Source organism: Dermacentor variabilis, chromosome 4 (assembly GCF_050947875.1).
Source record: "Dermacentor variabilis isolate Ectoservices chromosome 4, ASM5094787v1, whole genome shotgun sequence".
In the NCBI taxonomy this organism is placed as follows: domain Eukaryota; kingdom Metazoa; phylum Arthropoda; class Arachnida; order Ixodida; family Ixodidae; genus Dermacentor; species Dermacentor variabilis.
Window position 1 is genome coordinate 187,376,391 of NC_134571.1, and position 25,377 is coordinate 187,401,767.

The following is a 25,377-nucleotide window of genomic DNA, read 5'->3' on the forward strand; positions in this document are numbered from 1 at the left end:
CAAAGTAGCCATACATTACGCTTAGTCCTGTTCATGGAAATGTGGAAACAAGCAGGTAAACTAAGGATACGTGCGCCAAATATACGTAGGTGAAAGAAAGCGGGTAATGCTGGATAAATTTGATTCTTTAGCGCTCGTTCGGAGCCCCTTTCTCTCCTAAGAAGCTTAATATAACGTATTGGGCACCTATAGCCACGCGCGTAGGCAAGTAATCAGCGGCCTTTTTTGTTTTTCTCTCGTGTATGAACGCATAAATAAACGTAATTGCTTCGTTTTATCTATAACAACTTATACTGAAAAGCGCATAATGAAATATTGGCGTTGTGATATGTCCCGCGCTGATCGTTTGGTGGATAGCGTGAAACTCTGTCGTTCACGGTGGCTTCGGACTATTTTCCATAAACCCGATGTCGCATGGACGTCTTGGGGGCTCGGTTTATCGGAGGCGAGGAAAATACGTTTTGACAGCTGGAGAACAGAGCGTCGACTGGCTTTATCCAAAAGTAAAAGCAGGTTTGCCGAGTGGCGGTGGTGGCACCACATTTGGGCAGCTGCTTCGGTTCGAGCAGAGAGAAATGACCCCCACGGCGGGGGCAACGAAGTGGCAGACGTTCGCTACAAGGGCTGCCCCACTAGAATTCCAGAGGCTTAGGTGTCAATGGCGGTATGAAAAATTAAATACAGGCTGCCCACGGGCGATACGAGGAGAAGTAGGTCGAAGCTGGTCGAGCCAGCAATGTAGCCTCTGTAAGGGCTGCGCGGCTGCTGGCGGAGTGCCTTGCTGACCTGGAACATGGATTGCTGACCCATAGAGCATCTCGGCTGCGCTGACTCCGAGGTTATCCTTTTTTGCTGTTCGCAGCGCCAGTAGCAGGTATCATCTCCACCCAGTGCTGTCTGTCGAGCGTGGCGGTCAACGACGCCTTCAGTTGTCGGTAGAGACGCTCGACCATGCCATTGCTCAGTGGGTTGTATGTCATGGTGCTAGGAAGTCGCGTGCCGAACCAGGGTGTCTACCAACGGGGAAAACCTCGAATTCTCAGAGATATTGAGTAGTAGGGAAAACTCAGGGAATTTGTGCCTCTATCAGGGAAACTTAGCTGTGATATTATTGATAGGGTCGCAAGTCACGGTAATGCTAGCTCAAGTAACAGACAGGAATCGTAATGAATCGTCTTTGACGGCCTGTCGCCTTCTGGAGGAGTTGCCAGTGTACAGTCGACGGCCGACTTACCGGTTTCCCAATAATTTGGACGGCTTCGCGGCACCGCCACGTACCTCATAGAGTCAATGTATCCGAACGTCTGAAATTTCGGACGCAAGAACTCTTCGTCGTCCTATTTTCCGGACGTTTTGCCGTGGCCGCAGGTCCGAAACGGCATTAATCAAAGCCACCACCGCTGCCTCGAACCGGCGCTCTCGCACGCAGATCCGCCGGCAGCCGTAGCCACCACTGCGGCAACGCGAGGCCTAGCTGCTTTGACGTTCGCTGTGAAGCTTCTTACCGTTGGATGCCGTGTTTTTTAATGAAAGAATTTGTTGCTGTAAGCAGTGGCACGAACTCCGCCTTCTTGGTCCTCGCGATTGGCTTAGAAGCTTGGAAAGCACGGTGCGTTGCAAAATGCCGGTTCCGGAAAGTCAGCTTCCCCTTCATACAAAAATGTTACTTGGTGAAGCATACGCTCAAGTATTGCAGTGAAGCATAACAAGGGTGGGGAGGGGCTATTGCCACGGGACGCAGTTCGTATTCCTTAATTATAAACGCGTGCACGTGGTATTTCCTGTCACAGTACGAGCACCGATAAACCTCATACGTGTACTGACAGGCCTTCAGGGCGTTTTCGAATGTGCCTGTGGCGGTTTAAGCCCTTAAGGGCAGTAAATGACATGCATTGATTTTTTCCAACTGGCCGATTTTTCGGACGTTCTCGCGGCCCCTTGGGAGTTCCAAAAATCGGACGTAGACTGTGCAACTGACCAAGATGATGCTTCAAATGGTACATGAGGCGAACGAGTGGCGGAAGGAGGACAAGAACAGAAAGGACCTATGCATTGATGAATGAACGGAAAAGGGAGTGTGCCGCCACTTCTTTCAAGGAGCATGAGCTCAAAAAACAGTGTTGTCTGACGCCGAGATGCAGGTGTTCCTGATCCAGACCAAAATAAACTCTTTAAAGCAATGAAACGGAGCACTGAGGTGTTGTGCGCGGGCTGAGAGTACGTCAGGACAGTTGAGGTCGGCACACCAGCGATTGAGAGAGAATCTCACTTCTGACAAAGTTCGGACCTCATACCAACGAGCTTGCTATCAGTTGATAAAAGTAGCTCATATTCGAAAATATTTGCTTCTGCATGCGTCATCTTTTTATTCGTATTGGAGAATGCCTGACTCGATTTGCAATTTTTTTCGGAGATATTTTATTTGCTGTGCATTTTACTAACCCCTCGCTTCTATTCTCTTTTTGAATGGTATGAACACTCCTCTTTAGTATTCAAATTGGATTAAGTCGTTTTTTAAAAAATTCTCATATGCTTACTAGACAGTGACAGCATCGGGCGATATGGTTTCAACCTGTCCTGACATAACACATAGTTCTGCATCACTCAAGGAATTTTGCAAAGGCACTCAGGGAAAAGCTTGAAAACTCAGGGAATTTGGAAATGTCAACTTGGTAGACACCCTGCGAACAGTCTCGCCGGGGCGGAAAAAAAGCAAGCATTGGAATTGCCGGCCAAGGTCAGCAAAGGGCAGCCGTACTGCGACACCCACGTAGCAACAAATGGTTCCGCCGCTGTTTCAGCCGTGATGTCTTGTAGAGGCGTCGCCTCAGGCCACTATGACTACCGGTCGACCCACCTGATGAGCTACTTGAAACCTTGGAAGGGCGGAAGAGCCCCACCAAGTCTAAATACAAGGGACCGAAACAGCTCTCTGGTGGTCGAAACTGCTGCACCGCTGAAAGCGAGTTCCGGGTCAATTTCATGGCTTGACAGACTTGGCGGTCTCTTGCCCAGCTTCGAGCATCTTTGTTGATCCTTGGCCAGACGAAGCGGTCTGTGATAAGCCGCTGTGTCGCTCTGATGCGAGGATGGTTTAGTCCGTGCTGTGAATAGAATATTGGCCACCGATATTGATAGGGCACGAACGGGCGAGGAGCTGCCTGCTATGTGCCGCACGTGATTGCTGCTGTTTTGTAGGGAAGCGGCTCGGCACATCCGTAAGTTGGAGTCACGAGCCCATTTCACGTAAATGGCAAAGCTCGGGGGCGTTTTGCTTGGCGGAGAATAGAGCTTGCAATTCCACAGAGCCAGCAGGCATAGCATCGATCCGCGACATTGCGTCAGCTGCCTGATTTTCCGTCCCAGAGATATGGCGGATGTCCGTAGAAAATTGCGAGATAAAGTTGCCGAAGCTCACGTTCAGAGTACGAGGAACTGTTGTTCTTGAAAACGAAGGTTAACGGCTTGTGGTCGGTCACAATGTCAAAGTTACAGCGTTCAAGGAAAAAAATGGAATTGTTTGACAGCGCAAAAGATGATCAACATTTGTCTCCTGAAGGCGCTGTAGCGAGCTTCTGTAGGTTTGAGGCGCTTTGAAAAGAAGCCCAGCGTTCTCCAGTCTGTGCCATCGTGCTTCTTCAGTACTACACCCACTGCGGTGGTCGACGCGTCTACCATAAGGCGAGTTGGCGCGTCGGGCAACGGATGAATCAGCAACACTGCGGTCGCCAAGCGCGTTTTGGCTTCGTGGAAGTAGGGTTCATGCTCGAGGACCAGTGGAAGGTAGGCGTTTTTATTGCGATAGCAATGTAATTATATGGAAACTCCAGGCGCATTCCTGTCGCCGTCGCCTTGAGGTTCTGTACAAAATCCAAGAATGATAAAACCACCGCCGCGCGCCCTATGCTGTTATGTGCGAGTGAAAGCGTGTGAGGGAGAACCGGCGAACGCGGTTCAATCTCGCGCGTGCGAGCGAAGAACGCGGGCCGGAAGCGTGCCTACTCCTGTGGCGCGTGAGGCACGGGGATCAGGCGAAGGAGGGGGACGTTCTTCACCGGCGGCGGCTAGGGTGCATCGATGACTTCCTCGCCCGCCACTCCGTACGGAGTGGAGGCATTCGCAACGCCTACAGCGCTGGGCACGCGAATGGCGGACACCGTAGTAGACTCCTTCGGCTGGCGTCGTAGAGACGCGTTGCCGGCACTCATGTGTCTTGAAAGCGATCGGCCACGTGGTGACGGCGCGCCGGTGCGGGCCTTATGTTCAAAGCGATCTGCGATGTTTGCAGAGTGCGCCTAGTGCCGGTAGCTTCGTACGCACTGTGCTTTCGACGTTTCGTTCGCGTTGAAGCGAGAGATGCATGAAGGCCAGTTCGCTTGCTGCTGCCGGGATTCCTCACTCCAGCATTTTGATAGCGAGTTTCCAGGCTCATCGAGTGACATGTATTCATGTATTTTGGAGTCGCGACGCAGGTCGGCGAGCGGCTGAAGAACTTGCACACACGATGGTATGAAGCACCTGTGAAAATTTGAGCTCCAGAAACTCCCGCAACTTCCCGAAGGAGTATGGAGAGGGAAGTCCTCGATTGCCCGCACCCGTGATTCTAGTGGCTTGATGCCTTGGGGTGAAATGCGACGGCCGAGAAAATCCAGGGCTTCAACTCTGAAAATGCATTTGTGGGCCTTTAGGACAAGGCTGTGTTCATCCAGTCGCTCAAACAGAAGGCGAAGGCGCTCTTTGTGCTCTTCGTTTGTGCGACTTGCGACGAGAATGTCGTCAAGCTAGGCGAACATGAACAGGAGTTCGCCCGTAACCTCGTCCATGAACCTTTGAAAAGATTGCGCCGAATTCTTCAAACCGCTAGGCGCACGGACAAACTCAAATAGGCCAACTGGAGTAGCGATTACTGTCTTCAGAGGGTCGCTGGGTTCGACAGGAATTTGTTGGTACGCGCTCATCGAATGAATCTCGCTGTATATTTTGTTTTCTGCGAGATGGGCGCCGAAGTGATGTATGTGGGGACGGAGATATTGATCCGCAGTAGTGACGGAATTGTAAGATCGGTAATCGCCACAAAGCCGCCAGTCGCCCCTGTCCTGCTTTGGAACCAGATGGAGGAGTGAAGACCGATTGCTGTAGGAAGGACGAATAAGGCCAAGCTAGAGCATGTGTTCAAACTCACGGTGGGCGACTTCCAACCTCCCTCCAGCGAGCCTCTGTAGAAGAAATGTGAACATCAAGGTATTTATAACTGTCAACCGATGGTAATGAAACATTATGGAGGGAGTGAGTACGCGGACAATGATTAGTGATGTGGCAAGAAACTTGCATATCTTTACATTAAGTTGTATTAAGTGTCATGAGCCATTTAAAGCACCATTCAAATACCCTAACCAGATCATGTTGCAGGTTGAGATAATCGGCATGGTTAGTAATTTTCTGCTAAACTACAGTCATCTGAAAACAGTCGGACAGTTGAGGAAGAACAGCAAGTAGGAAGGTCATTAATATGAATCAAGAAAAGCAGAGGGCCCAGAACGGACTCTTGTAGGACACTAGATGTTACGGCAGAATTAGGTGAACAAAAGTCATTAGCCGTCGCATACTGACTACTGCTAGAGAGAAATTCCTTAAGCCATGTAAGTACATTGGGGTCTATGTTAAGCTGATTAAGCTTGAACATAAATAGGTCGTGTGAAACGGAGTCAAATACTTTAGCACAATCTAAATATAAGCAATGAGTATCAAAGTCATGATTCGCGTTAACAATTAAGTCGTTGGTAAAACATAGCAGTTGCGTTTCGCACGAAACTGCTTTACCGAAACCATGCTCATAAATAATGAAGAAATTGGACTCAAGGAATTCAATGAGGTGCCAGTATTTTATATTGCCACATCTAGTACGTGGCACGTAGAGGAAGACGAAGTTCTCGCGCATTGCGGAAGAAGAGGTCCCTGCGCGATCGTTTTTCAGTTGGCCTGCAATTAAAGCGACCTGCCCTTTTTTATCAGTTCCTGCTGCTTGCGAATCGTAACACTGGTGCAGGAGGCTTGGGGTAAATGTTGAGACGCCTGTAAACAGCCTCACATCAAGCCCAGGACGTTTTCCGCATGTCGAAACGTCCGTTCACCGCGCGAGCCGTCGCCTACTAAGCCGAAGCCCAGAATTTGTTCCCCTACCAGGAAGTCTGCTTGTTAACACGAGTGCCCAAGCCATGGCAGACCCAGGCCCTGCACAGGTAACTCCTTTGACTCCTCGATCTCCCGTGAGCTTCCACGACAATGCCTACGAGGATGCAGAACACTGGCTCGAGGAATACGAGCGCGTAGCCAAGTATAATGAGCGGCATGCTGGGCAGAAGCTATCCCATGTGTATTTCTCTTTTGAAGACGGAGCCTGCACGTGGTTCGTTAATTGTGAGCAAATCTGACCAAGTTAGGATGAGTTCAGACACCAGTTCCTTCATACGTTCGGGAGCACCGAAAGGCGAGACCACGCGCAGCGTCTTCTCGAATCACGGATTCAAAAGCCGAATGAAACTGTTGCCATGTTCTCTGAGGACATGGCTCATCTTTGTCGCCGTGCAGACCCCGATATGTCCGAGGCAATATAACTCAGCCACCTCATGCGCGGCGTAAAGGAGCAGCTGTTTGCTGGTCTTGTACGGAACCCGCCGACGAGCGTGGACGAATTTATTAAAGAATCGACGGCCATAGAGCACGCGCTACACCTACGCAGCCGCCAGTATGATCACCTGACCAGCACTGGACCGGCAAGCACCGCAGCAGTGATGGTCACAGACGAGGGTTCCTTGTGCCTGCTGATACGTGAAATTGTTCAGGAAGAAATTAAGAAGCTCACTGCCACGCCAAATGAATGCACTGCTGCGTCGATGGCTGAAGTTGTGCGCCAAGAAATAAAGCAAGCGTTTGTGGCTCCCGAGCCAAATTCCCAGATGTGGCAGCCAAGCTACACAGATGTCCGTCGATCGCCACCTCCAGTGCCGACACCGCAGTAACATTCCCAGACATGGCAGCCAAGCTACGCAGATGTTGTCTGTCGACCGCCACCTCCGATGCTGACGCCGCAGTGTCACCAGCAGTCAGCATCGGCATGCCCTTGGTACCATAGAAAACAACCGACGCGACCACCGCTTCGCAGAACCGACATTTGGCGCACAGCTGACTATAGGCCCTTGTACTTCCACTGTGGGGAAGCAGACCACATCTGTCTTCATTGCCCTTATCGCGTCGAAGGGTACCAAGCGTTTCCATCCACTGCTTCTCGTCGTGCTTTTGACGGCAGCCGAGCGAACATCGACACGAATTCCACGAACTGGCAATCCGATTCTCCCTGTTACTGGTCGCGCTCCCCTTCTCCAGGACATTGTTTTCCAGCTGCAAGACAGTTCCACCGACGTGGCCCGAGGGCGATCTTCCAGCCCACGCGGGAGAAACTGAAGGCCGCGACCTCAGGGGGGAAGGTTGCAACATGTCGAAGTGCCAAAAATCCCCCATTGCCGTCGAACAAGAAGCTGATACAGCCGGATGATTTGACTGCAGACGAGATTGTTAGCGCCGATGTTACTGTATCAATTGACGGCCACGGCGTGACGGCGCTAGTAGATTCATGGTATGGGTTGTAACAGCGCACACAAGACAGGGACAACAGAAGAATAAAACGACGACACAGCGCTGACTCTCAACTGCTGTGTCGTCGTTTTATTCTTCTGTTGTCCCTGTCTTGTGTGCGCTGTTACAACACATACCATGAATCCCAACCAACTGGCCCAACTTCCCGTTCTGAGGCGCTAGTAGACACTGGCGCGGACGTTTCCATCGTAACTGAAAAACTGGCGGACAGACTTCGCAAAGTGAAAATAAAATGGTCAGGGCCGCACATTAGAGCTGCTGGAGGCCAGCTGCTGACACCGACTGGCAAGTGTACTGCAAGGGTGAACATAGGAGATTCGTCATTCGTCGAAAATTTTGTTATTCTTCCCGACTGCTGCAAAGATGTAATCTTAGGTATGGACTTCTTACGCGAGTACGGCACCGTCATCAACATACCAGGAGCTATACTAAGCTTTTCTGGGTACGAAAGTGCAGAACTACAACGCAAGTCTTTGCGCATCATAGACGACGTGACCGTACCGCCGTTATCTTGCCGTCTTGTTTCCATCAGGTGCGACACAGAGTACGATGGGGAAGGTATTGCCAAGCAGATAATTACGCTTTTGCTCACTCAACGTATTGCCACGCCCAGAAGTCTCGTCAAAGTAATGCATGGGCAAACAGAACAACTGCTGACAAATTTCAGCAAGCAACGACGACACATTGCAAAAGGTGCAGCAGTTGCTTACCTCGACGAGATTGCGGAATTTGGCGAATGCTTCGCATTACAACAAGAGCAAGACGCCTCGGCACCGTTACCTGTTCTTGAAGTGAGTGCGAGCTTATCACCAGCGGAAAGGCCTTGTGGACCTGCTTTAACATTTTCGCGATTCCTTCTCGTCGACATCCAGAGTTGGTCAGACGTCACTGACGAAACACTGGATTATCACGGAGGAGACAGCGAGACCAATCAGACAAAACCCGTACCGTGTAGCCCCAAAAGAATGCGAAGCGATCCGAGCGCAAGTGAAGAAAACGTTCGACGACGATGTTATCCAAACATGAAGAAGCCCGTAGGCATCGCCGGTAGTGATGGTCAAAAAGAAACACGGCAGTCTACGTTTTTGTATCGACTACCGTAAGCTGAACCGGGTGACTAAGAAAGACGTATACCCATTACCGCGTATCGACGATTCTCTCGACAGGCTGAGGCACGCGCGCTACTTCTCGTCGATGGACTTATAAGTGCCTATTGGCAAATCGAGGTTGACGAGAGAGACAGAGAAAAGACTACTTTCTTAACGCCTGATTGGCTTTACAAATTTAAGGTCCTGCCTTTCGGTTTATGCTCAGCTCCAGCACCTTTTCAGTTACTCATGGATATGGTTCTGTCAGGCCTGAAGTGGCAGACATGCCTAGTATACCTCGACGACGTCATAATTTTTCGTAAACGTTCAACGAACACATGAGACGGCTGCTGGCGGTTCTACAAACGATCTGGTCCGCCGGCTTAACACTGAAAGCAGAAAAGTGTCTCCTTGGTTTCGTGGAACTCCAGTTCTTAGGCCATGTTGTGAGTCATCAAGGCGTCCGCCCTGACCCCGACAAGATCACGGCCGTCGCAATGTTTCCAACGCCAACGAATAAGAAGGCAGTAAGGCGTTTCCGAGGTCTCTGCTCGTATTACCGAAAATTTATTGCCAATTTTTCACATATAGCTTCATCGTTAACGCGCCTTACACGACAAGACGTTGCCTTCGTATGGGGTGAAGAACAAGCAGCGTTTAATAATCTCCGACAGCGCCTGCAAACACCTCCTGCACTGGCTCACTTTGACGAAGACGCTCCTACCATTATTCATACGGACGCTAGTAACGTAGGTCCAGGCGCTGTGCTCGTGCAGTGGCAAGACTCAGCCGAGAGAGACATTGCATATGCAAGCAGGACGCCCTCACGTGCCGAGTCTAACTACTCAACAACAGAAAAGGAATGCCTTGCGGTGGTATGGGCAGTTATGAAGCTTCGCCCGTATTTATGTAACCGTTCCTTCAGTGTTGTCAGCGATCATCACTCACTTTGCTGGCTGACGAACTAGAAGGATCCGTCCGGTCGACTAGCGCGTTCGAGACTAAGGCTTCAAGAATTCGATATGACAGTGGTGTACAAGTCCGGACGAAAGCACTCCGACGCCGACTGCCTTTCGAGGTCACCGATTGAGCAGGAAGTCAGAGAAGATGACGAAGACATGGCTTTTAGAGGTGTTCTAGACACGGCCACGATTGTTCGTCAGCAGCGGGAAGACAGCGAACTGGTTCCGCTTATTGAATTTTTAGGAGGCCGGATTACAAGCGCGCCCAAAACATTTGCGAGAAGCTTGCCATCATTCTGCTCCTGTAATGATGTCCTTTACAAGGAGAACTTCTCTGCAAGCGGAAGCAGCCGCCTACTTGTCGTCTCAACGTGCCTCCGTCATGAGGTCTTGCAAGCCTGCCACGATGAACTGACATCTGGCCACTACGGCAACACGCGATCACTGGCCCGAGTCAAAGAGAAATATTACTGGCCAAGGATTGCCACTTTTGTGAAACATTACGTGCGAACGTGCCTCGATTGTCAGTGATGCAAATCACTATATATGAAACCAGCTGGGCTACTACAACAAGTCCCAGTGCCCGCGACCCCATTTTCCCAAATCAGGATGGATTTTCTCGGACCATTCCCGACTTCCAATACTGGCAATAAATGGGTAATAATTGCCACCGATTACCTGACACGCTATGCAGAAACCAAGGTCCTTCTAAGTGGCACCGCAGTCGAAGCAGCGCGATTCTTTATTGAAGACGTGGTTTTGAGGCACGGTGCACCAGCGCTGATAATAACGGACAGAGCCTTTACGGCTACACTTCTAAAGATAGCGCTTAGCCTCAGCGGCACGTCTCGCCGAAAGACCAAAGACCCGCAAACGAACGGCCTAACAGAACGCTTGAAGAAGACTATCGCCGACATGTTGAGTATGTACGTAAACGTGGATCAGAAAATTGGGATGACATTCTACCGTACATCACATTCGCGTACAACACACTGCTCAACAGGAAACAACGCGAAAGACACGATTTAGCCTTCTTGATGGCCGTGAAGTGACAACGACGCTCGATGCGATGTTGCCACATGACTGCGGTGATACAGGCACGGACGCTGCTGCTTTTGCTCAACGTGCTGAAGAAACTCGCCCGCGTCAGAATGGCCCGACAACAGGTCTACGACGCTCGACGCTAGAATCTACGGCGCCGCTACATCACATATTAGCCAGGCGACAAAGTGTGGGTTTGGAGTCCCATCCGTCGGCGAAGGCTTTCAGAAAAGCTACTCAGGCGGTACTTTGGTCCGTACAAGGTTTTACGGCGCCTCAGCGACCTGAACTATGAGGTTATCCCTGACAGTCCTGCATCCCCCAGGGCGAGGCAGCGTCCACCATAAGTTGTGCACATTGTGCGCATGAAGCCCTGTTGTTCGGAATGAAGTGCCCACACCTCGTATGACACATATTTTTGCCGCATCGCGACGATACTCTTTCTGGAGGGAGGCAAATGTCACGTCCAGTACGCGGCACGTAGAGGAAGACGAAGTTCTCGCGCATTGCGGAAGAGAAGTGGTCCCTGCGCGATAATTTTTCTGTTGGCCTACAATTAAAGTGTCCTGCTCTTTTTTATCGAAAACAGACGTTTGGGCGAGTTGGTAAGACATATTTGAAACGGAACAGCGCGGTTTTCAAGAGGACAAGCAGGGAGAAATGACACGGCCGAGCGCTGCCCGACAAGGCAGCGCTCGTCCGTGTCGTTTCTCCTTGCTTGTCCCCTGGAAAGCCGCGCTGTTCTGTTTCAAATATGTCTTTTTTTATCAGTTCCTGCTGCTTGTGAATCGGGACAATATGTGCTAGGATTTTTACTGGAATGGATGGTAATGATATAGGACGGTAATGATTGGGGGAATGTACATCACCATATTTATGCACAGCGACCACCTTCCCTACCTTCCAACCAGAGGGCAGTGCAGACATCTGTAGTGACTGTTCAAAAAGCTTTGACAATATCACTGAATAAACTTGTGTACATTTCAGAATTTTTGATGAGATACAATCTGGACCGGCCGACGAAAACACCTTTAAGTTGACAATCAGCCTTTCATCACCAACTGCATCAATAACGATGCAATCCATTGGTAAGAAATTGATCTTTGGTATATGCGGAAATACTGTGGGGCTGTTTTTATGAAAATGAGTAACAAACACATTGTTCAGAACATTGCAGCATTCGCTTTGAACTATTGGAAGATTAGATTGGAATAATTGAATGTTTGTCCTTCTAGTACCATTAATAATGCTCCAAAATTGAGGGGGGTTAGAACGCAGTAGCAAAGAAAAAGTTTTATCAAAGAATTCCTTCTTGGCTTTTGAAAGCGCAGTATAGAATTCTCTGTTAAATTTTTAATAACAAGACCAGTGGTCTCTTCTGGCTGTTAATGTTGCGCGTCAAAATATCCGCTTCTTTTTGTTGCGCATGAGCTTTAACGTGTTAATAAACCACGGAGATCGAGTACTTGATTAAACTTTTCTTTAAGGTACAAAACGATTAATTAGACTCAAGAGTTTGTTTTTATAAAGCAACCAGTTTTCCTCAATCGATCGCTGATCAAAACCCGTGACGAACTGATCAACAAAGATTTACAATTCCCTATTCATCCCAGTAACGCCTGCTTTACCGTAGTCTTGGATGACTCTAGTTTATTTCTTGTTGGAAACCTCTGTCCATGGAGTGAAGTGAATTATAGAGTGGTCGCTAATACCCGGTGAATGAGTTAAGCTGGAAGCTAGGTCTTGTGTAGTAGTAAGTAATAAATATACAACTGGGGCACATAGCGCGAGAGCGACACAAGGACGAAGCAGGAACACGGGACGAGCACTCGTCCTGTGTTCCTGCTTCGTCCTTTTGTCGTTCTTGCGCTATGTATCCCAGTTTACGATTGAACTACTAACACGGCCAAACTTCTTCCCTCTTAAATCTACAATGTTAGCGGAAATGGGAGTTATGCGAGTGGAAAGGTGAACTATATTGGTGAACAATATCGTCACAGTCTGTAATGTGGGAAGGAAAGAGAAAGAGAGAGAGAAAGGTGATGGAAAGACAGAAAACTTAGGCAGAGAGGACACTGATGGTGGCACTAGAGACGACGAAGAGTTTAGGTTTTTCGCTGTTCTACGCACGTCGGTGTGATATCATGCGCGTGATGTCGGACTTGTGTTGAGACGTTGTGTCGACGACTGCAACACAGTATGTGAGAGAAACAAGCAACAGCCCAGAAAAAGAGAATAGCAGATAGGTGGCGGAAAGTTGAAGAGGGGAAGGAAGAAAAAAGCGCGAGGCACGAGGCGGGAGAACGTACGTTGCGAGGGGCTCGGAAGACTGGCGACAAGAAGGCAGTGCCTGTTTCTGGAGCGGAAAAAAGAAAAGCGTACCTAGGCAGAGCCAGGAGGCAGCCCTGCTATTTCAAGGGACGGGACTGTCCCGGGGATGTCCACGGACGACGGTCCACGGTCGAGCTGAGCCTTGTGCATGGAGCCGACTAGCCACTGAGTTGAGAGGACCCGGGCCTGTCGCGCAACGCGGGCCCCGCTGACCGTTTCTGACTACTGCTCCTGCGCGCACGCTCGACCGACGCTTCCCGAAGAGCGCGGCTACGACCCGTGCATCAACTGTTCCTAAGTGGTGATCCAGCACGCGGCCTTACTGACGTCTCCCAGAGAACGCAGCCGGGACCCGTTCATCGACCGTGCTGGTCGCAACTACCAAGCGTCGCGTTGAGGCCAGCGTCGACGAGGGACCCTGCGGTTCATCCACGCCAGCATCCTCAGCAACGACCCCGACATCTGGGCCGACGCAATTTTTCTCGGTGAACCCACGTTTGTACGATCATTCTGACTCTGACCTACTGCGTCGTTAATTTGCGAAGTAGTGAAACGTGCAGAGCAACTCTGTAGCTGTGATCGCGCCCTGCTTGTTGACTCTTGCCAGCTATAACGTTTTATTCTGAGTGCTCCTGCGAGTGCTGTAAATATACCTTATTCAATCTTATGAGAGTGCGGTGAGAAAAGGTCGCATTTCGTCTGTGAACGGCTCTGTCTAATATTCGCACCCAGGTTGCCCTTGCCTGCACGATATTGCCGCCTGGTGTTTTGAGCCAGCGAACAGTCAGCATTGCATGCCCAGCAAAACGGCGAAGAAGACGACGAAGTGAAAGATCTCGCGCCAGCTGGAGAACCGTCGCTTAGTGCCTGGCATTTTTCGTCTCTGGCTGCTCGTACTGTTACTTACTCTTGCGTTAGAGCGTGACAAACTGGTGGAGGTGCTGGGTAATCTAATCTATGCACCACACTCCTCCGAGCAGCAGGAGCTCCAGCCCCGTATCGGTGGTTACGCCTGTACATTGCGCCAGCAGAAGGATCCGTGGACAAGCCCCTGAGGTTGGACTCCTCCCAGAGAAAATGGCAGCTCCGACCACGCCAACAGGTATGGAAGGACCAACGCCGATTCATTGTACGCTACTGAATCCGCGAACGCGAAATCCCTTCCACGGCGCCACACATGCGTATGTTGAAGATTGGCTTGGTCCACTATGAACGTGTTGCCGCATTCAACAAGTGGGATGACGCAGAGAAACTGAAAAACGTATATTTCAGCCTTAACGATGGTGCACGTGTTTGGTACGAGAACCACGCAGACGCCCTAAATTCATGGGCAGAATTCAAACGCCAGATTCTTGAGAAGTATGCGAGCCCTGATCGCCGGGAGCGAGCCGAGCGTGATCTCCAGTCCCGTATACAAATGCCGAACGATGGTGTCGCAATGTATGTCGAGGACATGATGCGTCTCTTTCGACGAGCCGACCCCAGCATGTCGGAAGAAAAGAAGGTGCGGTACCTGATGCGCGGACTGAAAGAGCAGCTGTTCGGCGGTCTCATGCGCAGTCCTCCCAAGACTGTGTCAGAATTTCTTTCCGAGGCCGTCACCATGGAACAGACGCTTCGGCAGCGGGCACCATCATACGAACGCCAAGTGAACGCTGCCTCACCTACGGACTTCTTCGGAGCTCTCGGGGGCCACGTTGATTTCTTTCGAGAGCTCATTCGTTCCTTAATCCGCGAAAAATTCCAGAAGCTGTCGGTACCATCACAGCCGACGCTCAACTCCTTGTCCAGCGTTTTACGTGACGAAGTCCAGCAACCGCAAAGAGAACCACACTTCAACACAGACGCTCGACCGCTAAGAACTGACAGCTCCCGTATGTCGTATTCGCATGCTTTGAGGCAACCTTCCCCACCTCCCTCCCCGCTAAGCACCGCGTGCCCGGCCATGATACTCCCATCCAAGCGGCCTCGTATTACCAGGACCACCGACAGGCCCCAAGGAAATCAGACGTGTGGCGGGCACCTGATCGCCGTCCCCTTTGCTTTCACTGTGGCGAAGCTGGGCACGTCTACCGACAGTGCTCCTATCGAGAGCTCGGACTACGCGGACTACGCGGAAACTCGCCGCGATCTAGGTTCAGCCAGCGTCCTCCTGAAATTGAAGAATACGTTGCCCAGCAGTGCGGATCCCCATCAACTCGAAACCAGTCACGCTCCCCTTCGCCGCGGCGGCTTTCTCCGACTCGCCGTACGTATTCGAGTGTGGTGCGGGATCGGTCGCCCAGCCCGCGCCGGGAAAACTAACCACAGCGGCCTTCGGGGGCGAGGCCGCTGTCTGGACGTGCTCAAGCACCCCTACTGACGCGTACGCGGACCGGCGATACATCAACGACGACAGTAGCTGCTGATTACGGAAGAATAATTTATTTGGACATTCCTGTACTGCTCGACGGTCGTGAATTGACTGCTTTAGTGGACACTGCAGCGGATTATTCTATAATCGGCGATAAACTGGCCACCCTTCTGAAGAAAGTGACCACGCCTTGGAATCAAACGCCAGTTCGTACAACTGGCGGGCACATCGTCACACCACTCGGCATGTGCACGGCAGGAATACAGATTAACGGCGCTACGTTTGTTGCCAGTTTGAACATTCTCCCTCAATGTTCTCGAGACCTAATCATCGGCATAGACTTTCTCAGGGAGCACGGAGCTATCATCAACATTCGACAACGCCTCGTCACTTTCTCGACAAAGAGCGCAAGATCGACGACCAACACCATCCACCCTCGAGCATCTCTTCGTGTCATCGATGACGCTGTCACGTTACCACCGCGTGCAAGTGTCGTGGTTCAAGTGGCATGTGACAGATTCTTAAATGGTGAAGCGGTCGCAGAAAGCAATCGCTCTCTCCTGCTTTCTCATGGTGTTTGCGTAGCAAGAACCCTTGTCGATCTCCATGATGGCCGCTGTGAGGTTCTTGTCACAAACTTCAGCTACGAACACCGGCACCTTTTCCCCGGTACTGTCATCGCCTACGCCGATCCTATCGCCGATGTCACTGATTGCTTTGTTCCCGAGGCAATCGGCACTGCTGCAGCACCTCTACGCAACGTCGGCATTAGCCCAACGCTTCCTGAAGAGAACAGGCAACCCCTGCGCGAGCTGTTGCTTGAGTTCCACTCTTGCTTTGCACAGTTGTCGAAGATGCGTCAAACAGCGATTACGAAACACCGTATCATCACCTATGGCGATGTGCCCCCCATACGGCAACAGCCTTATTGTGTTTCCCCGACCGAACGACATGCGATTCAAACGCAGGTGAAGGAAATGCTTCAAGACGGCGTAATCCAGCCTTCATGCAGTCCCTGGTTATCGCCAGTCGTTCTTGTTAAAAAGAAATATGGCACGCTTCGATTTTGTGTTGACTACCGAAAGCTAAACAACGTAACAAAGAAAGACGTGTACCACTTGCCTCGTGTCGACGATTCTCTGGACAGGCTGAGGCGCGTAAAGTATTTCTCCTCTATCCACCTGAAAAGTGGCTACTGGCAAATTGAAGTAGATGAGCGTGACCGCGAGAAAACTGCTTTCGTGACTCCGGACGGCCTTTACGAATTTAGAGTACTCCCTTTCGGCCTCTGTTCCGCTTCAGCCACATTCCAGCGAATGATGGATACCGTTCTCGCAGACCTCAAATGGAAAAGCTGCCTCGTCTATCTCGATGATGTCGTTTTCTTTTCGGAAACTTTTGACGAGCACCTTCGACGCCTTCGGAATGTACTCGAAGTCATTCGATCGGCTGACCTGATACTCAAGCCAGAGAAATGCCATTTCGGTTACGAGGAACTGAAGTTTCTTGGTCACGTCGTGAGCGCAGCACGTGTTCGGCCCAATTCCGAGAGGACTGCTGCCGTAGCTGCTTTTCCCACTCCAACCGACAAGAAAAGCGTCCGACGGTTTCTGGGCTTGTGTACCTATTATTGACGCTTCATTGAAAATTTTTCGAAGACTGCAGAGCCGCTATTTCGCCTTACACGTGACGACGTGCCATTCCTCTGGACTGATGAACAACAGACTGCCTTTGCGGAGCTACAACGTCGATTGTCTTGTCCTCCCATGCTCGGTCATTTTGATGTGGATGCTGACACAGAAGTACGCACTGACGCCAGCGATACCGGTCTCGGAGCTATCCTGGTGCAACGGCAAGACGGGACTGAACGAGTTATCGCCTACGCGAGCCGCACTCTGTCACGGGCAGAGTCCAATTATTCCACCACAGAGGAGTGACTCGCGGTTATTTGGGCTACTACAAAGTTTAGGCCGTATCTCTACGGGTGGCCATTTAAAGTTGTGACCGATCATCACGCATTGTGCTGGTTGACCAACCTTCGAGACCCTTCTGGAGGGTTGGCACGTTGGAGTCGGCGACTCCAGGAATTTAACATCACCATCGTATACAAGTTAGGTAGGAAACATGAAGATGCTAACTCGCTATCAAGAGCACCTGTGGAATCTCAGAATCCCGACGAGGAAGACTACAGCGCGTACATGGGAGCCCTCAGCAGACCGGACCTGCTCGCTAAACAACGATCGGACGCTGAGTTAAGGCCCATCATTGGTCACTTAGAAGACGGCATCGCGTCCATTCCTCGCCCACTTTCGCGATGGTTGTCGTCATTTTGCCTTCGAGAGGGCATCTTATACAAAAGAAACACAGGTGCCGGCGACGAAACCACATCTTCTAGTAGTGCCTCAAGCTCTTCGCGATGACATCCTATTAGCCTGCCACGACGAGCCGACATCTGGTCACTTGGGCTACTCAAGGACTCTGGACAGGGTACGGCAACTGTACTACGGGCCTAGACTGACTGCTTGCGTCAAACGCTGCGTGAAAGGATGCCGTGAATGCCAGCGCCGAAAGTCACCACCCTTCAAGCCTGCAGGCCTTCTACGACCCATCGACCCTCCGCGTATGCCGTTTGATCAAGTTGAAATGGACCTTCTTGGGCCATTTCCCTTGTCTTCCTCCGGCAATAAGTGGATCATCGTCGCAACTGATTACTTGACGCGTTACGCTGACACGAAGGCACTACCACGCGGGACAGCATCTGAAGTTGCCCAGTTTTTTATGCATCACATTGTGCTTCGGCATGGCGCACCATCATTCATTCATCACTGACCAATGGACGGCATTTACGGTGAAGCTTCTGGACGACATCTTCAAGTTGAGTTACACGAGTCATCGAAAGGCCACTGCAAACTACCCTCAGACTAACGGCTTGACAGAAAGACTAAACAAAACACTGGTAGACATGCTCTCTATGTACTTAGATGTGCAGCACAAAACGTGGGACGAAATCCTGCCGCACGTAACGTTTGTGTACAACGTTGCCACACAGAAAACTACACGATTTGCGCCGTTTCGCCTTGTTTATGGTCGAGATGTTCAAACTATGTTAGACGCCATGATTCCATATGAAGACATCGATCAGCTCGACCAGTTAGCTGCTGACGTCGAGGAGTACATTCAGCGTGCCGAGGAAGCACGTCAACTGGCCCGTGTCCACATAAGACAGCAGCAGTGTACAGATGCCATAAGGTACAATCTCCACCATCGAAAAGTTACCCATGAGCCCGGTGACCAAGTTTGGGTTTGGACCCCCATTAGACGGCGAGGCCTCAGCGAGAAACTCCTGAGCAAGTACTTCGGAGCATACACAGTACTAAGGCGTGTAAGCGACGTGAACTATGACGTGGTTCCAGACGGAGACCTACCATCGCCCAAGCGCCGTTTACCACGCGCAGAGACTGTGCATGTGGTCCGCCTGAAGCCGTATTTTGCACGGTGATGTTAAGTGTACTGGTGAAACAAACTTTTGTTCTTTGCTGTCGTCGCGTCGTCCTCCAAAGAACTGCGAAGCGTTTCTTTTATTTTGTGTTCCCGACGACAGAACCCATTTTTTTTCCTCGTGTGCATGCCCGTATGTGTGCTAGCGCGTTTCCCCCCTTTTCTTTGTCTTACCTAATGTGCTTACTTTCCGTGTACGTCTTGTGTTTGAGCATCGAGTCGATGCTTAATTGGGAGGGGGGAATAATGCCACCTGGTGTTTTGAGCGAGCGAACAGTCAGCACTGCATGCCCAGCAAAACGGCGAAGAAGACGACGAAGTCAAAGATCTCGCGCCAGCTGGAGAACCGCCGCTTAGTGCCTGGCATTTTTCGTCTTTGGCTGCTCGTACTGTTACTTACTCTTGCGTTAGCGCGTGACAATATGCTCCCAAAAACCTGTCATTACAGTTGGCTCCGCCATTGAAAGCCATCTGCAATTGGACGTACGCTTCTTCCCTTCCTTCCCGTATCATCATTGGTGGAGCTGCGGGGTAATGCAAGACGGAGCTCCGCAGTGGACGTAACCTGGCCGCCATGTCATCTCAAGGAGAGTCTTCAACCATGGCCCCGTCGTCGCCACCGATGGTCATGCTGGCCCAGCCTCGCGACCCTGGCATGCTTTCCGGGATTGACAACGTTGACGTCGATCACTGGTTGCCGGATTACGAACGGGTCAGCGTACAAAATAGGTAGGATAACATGCTTATGCTGCCTAATATAATATTCTGCCTAAAGAAAACAACTTGGGTCTGGTTTGACACATGAAGAAGAGATTACAAGTTGGGACCAGTGCAAACAAAAGCTTGGAGATTTGTTCGGCAAATCTGTCGGTCGCCAACGTGCTGCTGCGAAGGACCTTGGAACCCGTGCACAGACGTCCACTGAATCTTACGTGGCGTACATCCAGGACGTCCTCGCTCTTTACCGCATGGTGGATAATAATATGGCAGAGGCAGACAAGGTCAGCCATGTTTTAAAAGGCATTGCGGGCGACGCGTTTAACCTTCTTGCTTACGAGTATATAACAACGGTCAATGAGATCATGAACGAATGTCGCCGTTTTGACGACGCGAAGAGCCACCGCATAGTTGAACAGTTTACGCGTTTACCCAATACCGCAGCTTCGTCGATGTGCGAAGACACTTGTCTACCGCGTGAGCCCACCTCCTCCGAGAACATCGTATGTATCGTCCTGCGAGAAACTGAAGCAGCGTCTCCTGCCATGCCAGTGACTCAGTGCTTTGACAATTCCCGGCCGCTCGTGTCTCTAACTCAGTAGGTTATTCGCTAAGAACTTGCCACTCTGGGTCTTCTGTCCATCTGCTCCGCCGACCATCCTGACTTTGCTTCGTCTACTGCCTCTGCGCCTGTTCACCGGAGCCAATATGGTCCATATAAGAGCTATCGCAGTCCGGCCGAATGGCGCACACATGATGATAGACCCATCTGCTTTTATTGTGGACATGTGGGCCACATCTCTCGCCATTGGCGAAGTTACTGGCCAGCCCACTCACGACCAAACTTTCCCGCCTACCGCCGCTCCCCACTGAATCCTCGCCCGCCTGCACTCTCCACCCAGGTTGAAGACGCACCTAACAGCGCTCCAGCCACTGCGACTAGCCGCTCGTCATCACCACACAGTCGCCGCTTCCGTTCGCCCCAGCTGCGTCGCTCCTCGGCCCCAGCTTACCGTCGCCGCTCTCCGCCTGGAAACTAACTGGGGCAGCTCCTGGAAGTGACGCTGCTCTAGAACCCCGGCCTGAAATTTCTCTGCTGACCCTGCCAACTGATCGGAACCTTCTGGACGTGGACGTCAATGGTTTGCCCATTCCAGCACTCATCGACAAGGGAGCTCACATTTCCACCATGAGTACGGAGCTTCGAACGCACTTGAAGAATGTACTTACTCCTGCGCCGACTCGAATGCTCCAGGTCGCTAACGGTGGAACTCCGGCTATGGTTGGAATATGTACTGCACGTGTCAGTGTCGCCGGTCGCCACACGTCCATTTTGTTTATTGTGCTCGAACGTTGCCCTTACAATGTGATCCTGGGACTCGACTTTCTGACCGCCCATTCTGGTCTGAGTGACTGTTCAGCCGGTGTTGTACTACTTGACCTACCCCTACCTCTTCCCGTTGACCGTCCTGCTCAAGTACCAACTCAGATTTTTTCTGCGGACTTTATTCGCCTCCCATCTCTAGCAGTAACCTGCATCACTCTTTTAGCCTGCCCACTTGTACCTGACGGAGACTACATCCTTACTCCCGCGACTTCAGTCCTGCTTTCTCACAATGTCACCTTCCCACGCACCATCGTTTCTGTAGCAGAAAATCAGACATAACTAACTCCCCATTCTGAATTTCGGCCAGTGCCCTCAAGTACATCCGTCGCACGAGTGGAACATTTCCGTTCTATCTGTTGCGCCGTCTTCGACCAGTGCTCATTCTGCGCCTTCTGCATCTGCTCCGCCCGACGACTTTGCAAAGATGATTGCACCGCATCTCTCAATCAAACAAGCCGCAGAGCTCTGTGGCCTCCTCGAGTCATACTCCGACATTTTCGACCCGAACGATCGCCGTTTGGGTCAAACTACGGTCTTGAAGCTTCGTATAAAAACCGACGATGCAGCAACTGTTGGCAGACGCCCATACCGGGTGTCGCCCTCTGAGCGATAAGTTATCCAGAGCGAGGTTGACAAAATGCTTGCCAAACGGATTATTGAAGACTCTTACAGCCCGTGGGCTTCACCTGTTGTTCTGGTCAAAAAGAAGAATAACAGCTGGCGATTCTGAGTTTACTATGACCATCTAAACATGATCACCAAAAAAGGCGTATATCCACTTCCCCGCTTTGACGATGCTCTGGATTGTCTCCACGGTGCCACATATTTTTCATCGACAGACCTTCGCTCTGGATATTGGCAAATTGGCGTGGATAAAATTGACCGCGAGAAAACCGCATTCGTCACACCAGACGACCTATATCAGTTCAGGGTAATGTACCAACTGGCCGGTATTGCAACCCTTCTGCATGGTAATGCCTTTTGGCTTGTGCAATGCCCCTGGCGACCTTTGAATGTATGATGGGCATGCCCTTGCGTGAGTTGAAATAGTCCATCTGTTTGTGCTACTTGAATAGCATTATCGTATCATCTTCAACTTTCGCGACCCATCTTGAAAGACTTTCATCCGGTCTTTCTGTTTTTCGCACCGCTGGCTTGCAGCTCAACTCGTCCAAGTGCCACTTCGGTCACCGCCAAGTAACCATGCTTGGATGATGATAAATCAACATCTATTGGCCCCGAAATAAATCGGTGGTGCACGCAGGCTCCAGACGGTGTGGTTCCCTAGTTATGGGAACCATATGTTTCCAGCAGCTACTGGCCCCTGTCCGTCAGTGCGAGCTGTATCGGTAGGGCGGGGCTGGATAACAAGGTCTCCCATCGCTCAAGGGGTTGGGGATTGGGAATGTTGGTGGGAAGGGGAGGAGGGGTGGGTCTTGAGTTCTGTGCACTCTGCCAAGACGTGTGGCAGGGTGCCCTTTTCTCTTTTGCAAAAAGGACAGAGCATATCGTGTTCCGCGGGGTACATGCGGTTCATCAGCAGGGGATGCACAAGCGATTCCACCTGTGCTCGACGTAGGATCGTCTGTTGTTGCCTGGTGAGTTTGGGGTGCGGTTCTGGTAGTCTGCACCTTTCCTCTCGGTACATCCGTGTAATGTCTCGGAAGCTGGTAACCGGGTGCGGTAGTTCTTCTGGCTCGTGCTCGGCCCGGATTGACATTTCTGGGGCATGGTAGTCGGCGATGGTGTTGCTTGCTATCTGCGAGTGAGCCGGTACCCACACGAGCTCTATGGCTCTTCCCGGAGGCTTGCACTCCGGGCCGCTGCGGTCAGATAACGGTGCAAACTTGCCTCGCCATTGCAATGAATGTGGCTCTTACCCTTTGTTCAGCAATGTAACGATTCTTGGTAGGGGCAAGGGCAAAGAAGAGCGAGAAATCCTGGAAGCGTACTACATCAATTTATTACGTGACGACTACATTAGTACAACCTCGGTGCGCTTATTCGAAAAAGAATTTGCATTTCTGCGTCGGTCACGGTAGAAGCGATATCTTGCCTTTTCATGCTCTGTGATTACCGCGGAGATTACCCCCCTACGGAAGCTTCCGTAGGCTCTCTTTGAGTCGGTGACCACGGTGTCCACGCTCGGCTGTGCGAGTGCGAGAGCCACAGCCGCTTCTCCGGCAACGGCAGGGTCTGTTTTCTTCAGAGACGCGCTGACGATCAGCCTTTCTTTTGACGTAACCACCACCGCTGCGCGGTCATTGTGTTTTCGGAGCGAGGCGTCTGTGTAGAGGACTCTGGGGTTCTCTTCCAGCTTCCGGGCTATGGCTTTGGCCCGCGCGGTGCGCCTCTCGTCGTTCTTGCCCGGCGTCATGTTCCGGGAAAGGGGTTTGGTCTGAATGGTCGTCTTCCAGTCATCCGGAAGGGCCGCCTTGATGGGTACTGGCTCGATCTGCCATTCTATCTTGGGTAGGACGGCTCGTCCGTGTTCCGTGTGACTGAGCCGCATTCTCTGATTAGAGAGGTGGGCTTCGGTGAGATCCTCCACCATGTTGTGGGCGCCCATGTCTAGCAGTCTTGTCCTGGACGAGTATATGGGCATGCCCAGTGATTGCTTCGTTGCCTTACGAAGCATCGTGTTTAGGGCGTCCCTATTCGATTTCGTCAGCTGGAGATACGGGGCGGAGTAGGTAAACCGCGACACGACGAACGCGCGTACCAGGCGCATGGCAGCATCCTATTTAAGGCCTCGGTTTCTGTTAGATAACCTCCGAATCATACTAAGTGTCTGTTCTGTTGTAATCTTGATCTTTGTGACGGCGGCGTGTGCCTTCCCGTCGCTCTGAAGTAGTAGGCCGAGAATTATAATCTGCTGTGTTGGCGTGATTGCCGTTCCGTCGGTGGTGATGATCACGTTCGGCGGCAGCTCCTTCTTGGATTTTCCCGGTTGGATCATGAGCAGCTCTGATTTCTGGGGAGCGCAGCTCAGTCCGCACGGCTTTTCATACTCGTGCACGGTCGTTGCCGCCCGCTGCAAGGATTCCTCCGTCCAGGCATCGGACCCGGCTCGGGCCGTCCACACCGTAATATCGTCGACGTAAAACGCATGGTCCACGCCTTAGATTTGCTTGAGTAGATCAGGCAGGGGCAGGAGGGCCAGATTGAGGAGCAGGGGCGACAAGACCGATCCCTCATGGGTGCCCCTATCGCCGAGCTCGACAGGGTCCGACTTCTCCTCTATCCTGATTGTTGCCGTTCGGTTTGACAGAAAATCTTTTATGTAGCCGAATGTCTTTCGGCCGCACCTGGTCTTGTTCAGATTCTGCAACATGCTCGCGTGGGACACGTTGTCAAACACTCCCTTGAGGTCGAGGGCGAGTGTCCCGCGCGGCGCGTGAATCGTTGCCGGCTTGACGACCAGTTCGTGGACTTGGATCATCACGTCTTGGTTGCTGAGATGTTGCCTGAAGCCCTACATCGTCTCCGGCATCTGATCTGTTTCTTCGAGGTGCTTCTGCAGCCGGCGAAGGACCATGCGCTCCATCACCTTCCCCACGCAGGACGTGAGGGAGATGGGCCGCATGTCATCTGTCATGAGGGCCTTGCCGGGCTGTGGAATGAAGCGGACCTCGGCGTCCTTCCATTCCTTCGGCAACCGCGAGCTGTCCCAGGCTTCGTTGATGTGCTCTAGGAGGCCGCGGGCCGCTGTACCGCTCATGTAACGGAGTAGTTTATAAGTTATGGCGTCCCTGCCGGGTCTACTTCTCTAGTTATTTTTATCTATCGCTATCCACAGTTCCGTCATGGTAAACGGCCGGTCTAGCTGTTCCTTGGCGGGTCCTTTGTAACTCTCGCGCAGCGAGTACTGGTCCTTCTCTGTCTTTAGGTACTTCGCCTTCAGGTCTTCCAACAGCCTGCGGCCGTCTCCTTTGTACATGTTGAATACTTTGGTGAGGTTGCGATTGGTCGCAGTTTTGCTACTCAGCGGGTTGATCAGATGCCTTAATAGACACCACGTCTTCCACGTCGAGACCTTGCCCTGCAGGCCGTCGCAGGTCTTCAGCCAATTTTCCCTACATAGTTTGGCCGCGCGCTCGGCGATGTCTTTGTTCAAGACTGCTATGCGCTTGGCCGGCTTTCTGTTGTGTCTCTGACGTTTTCACCGCCGCGTTAACGAGTGCCGGGCCGCCCACATGTGGGTCAGTCTGGCGTCCACGTACGGTGTCTGCAACCTCATTGCGATTTCTTGGGTAAATTTTTGGAGGGCCTTCTTCTGGTTCCTCGCCCATTCGGTGTAGGTCTAATGTGTTTCAGCTTATCCAGATTCTTCCTCGGACGCCTCTT

General features: G+C 51.5%; 1 protein-coding gene across 1 annotated transcript in view; it reads left to right on the forward strand.

Moving 5' to 3' along the window:
- LOC142578101 (uncharacterized) overlaps nucleotides 1-25,377 on the forward strand; it is a 92,768-nt gene that overhangs the window by 58,410 nt on the left and 8,981 nt on the right. The window lies entirely within an intron of this gene.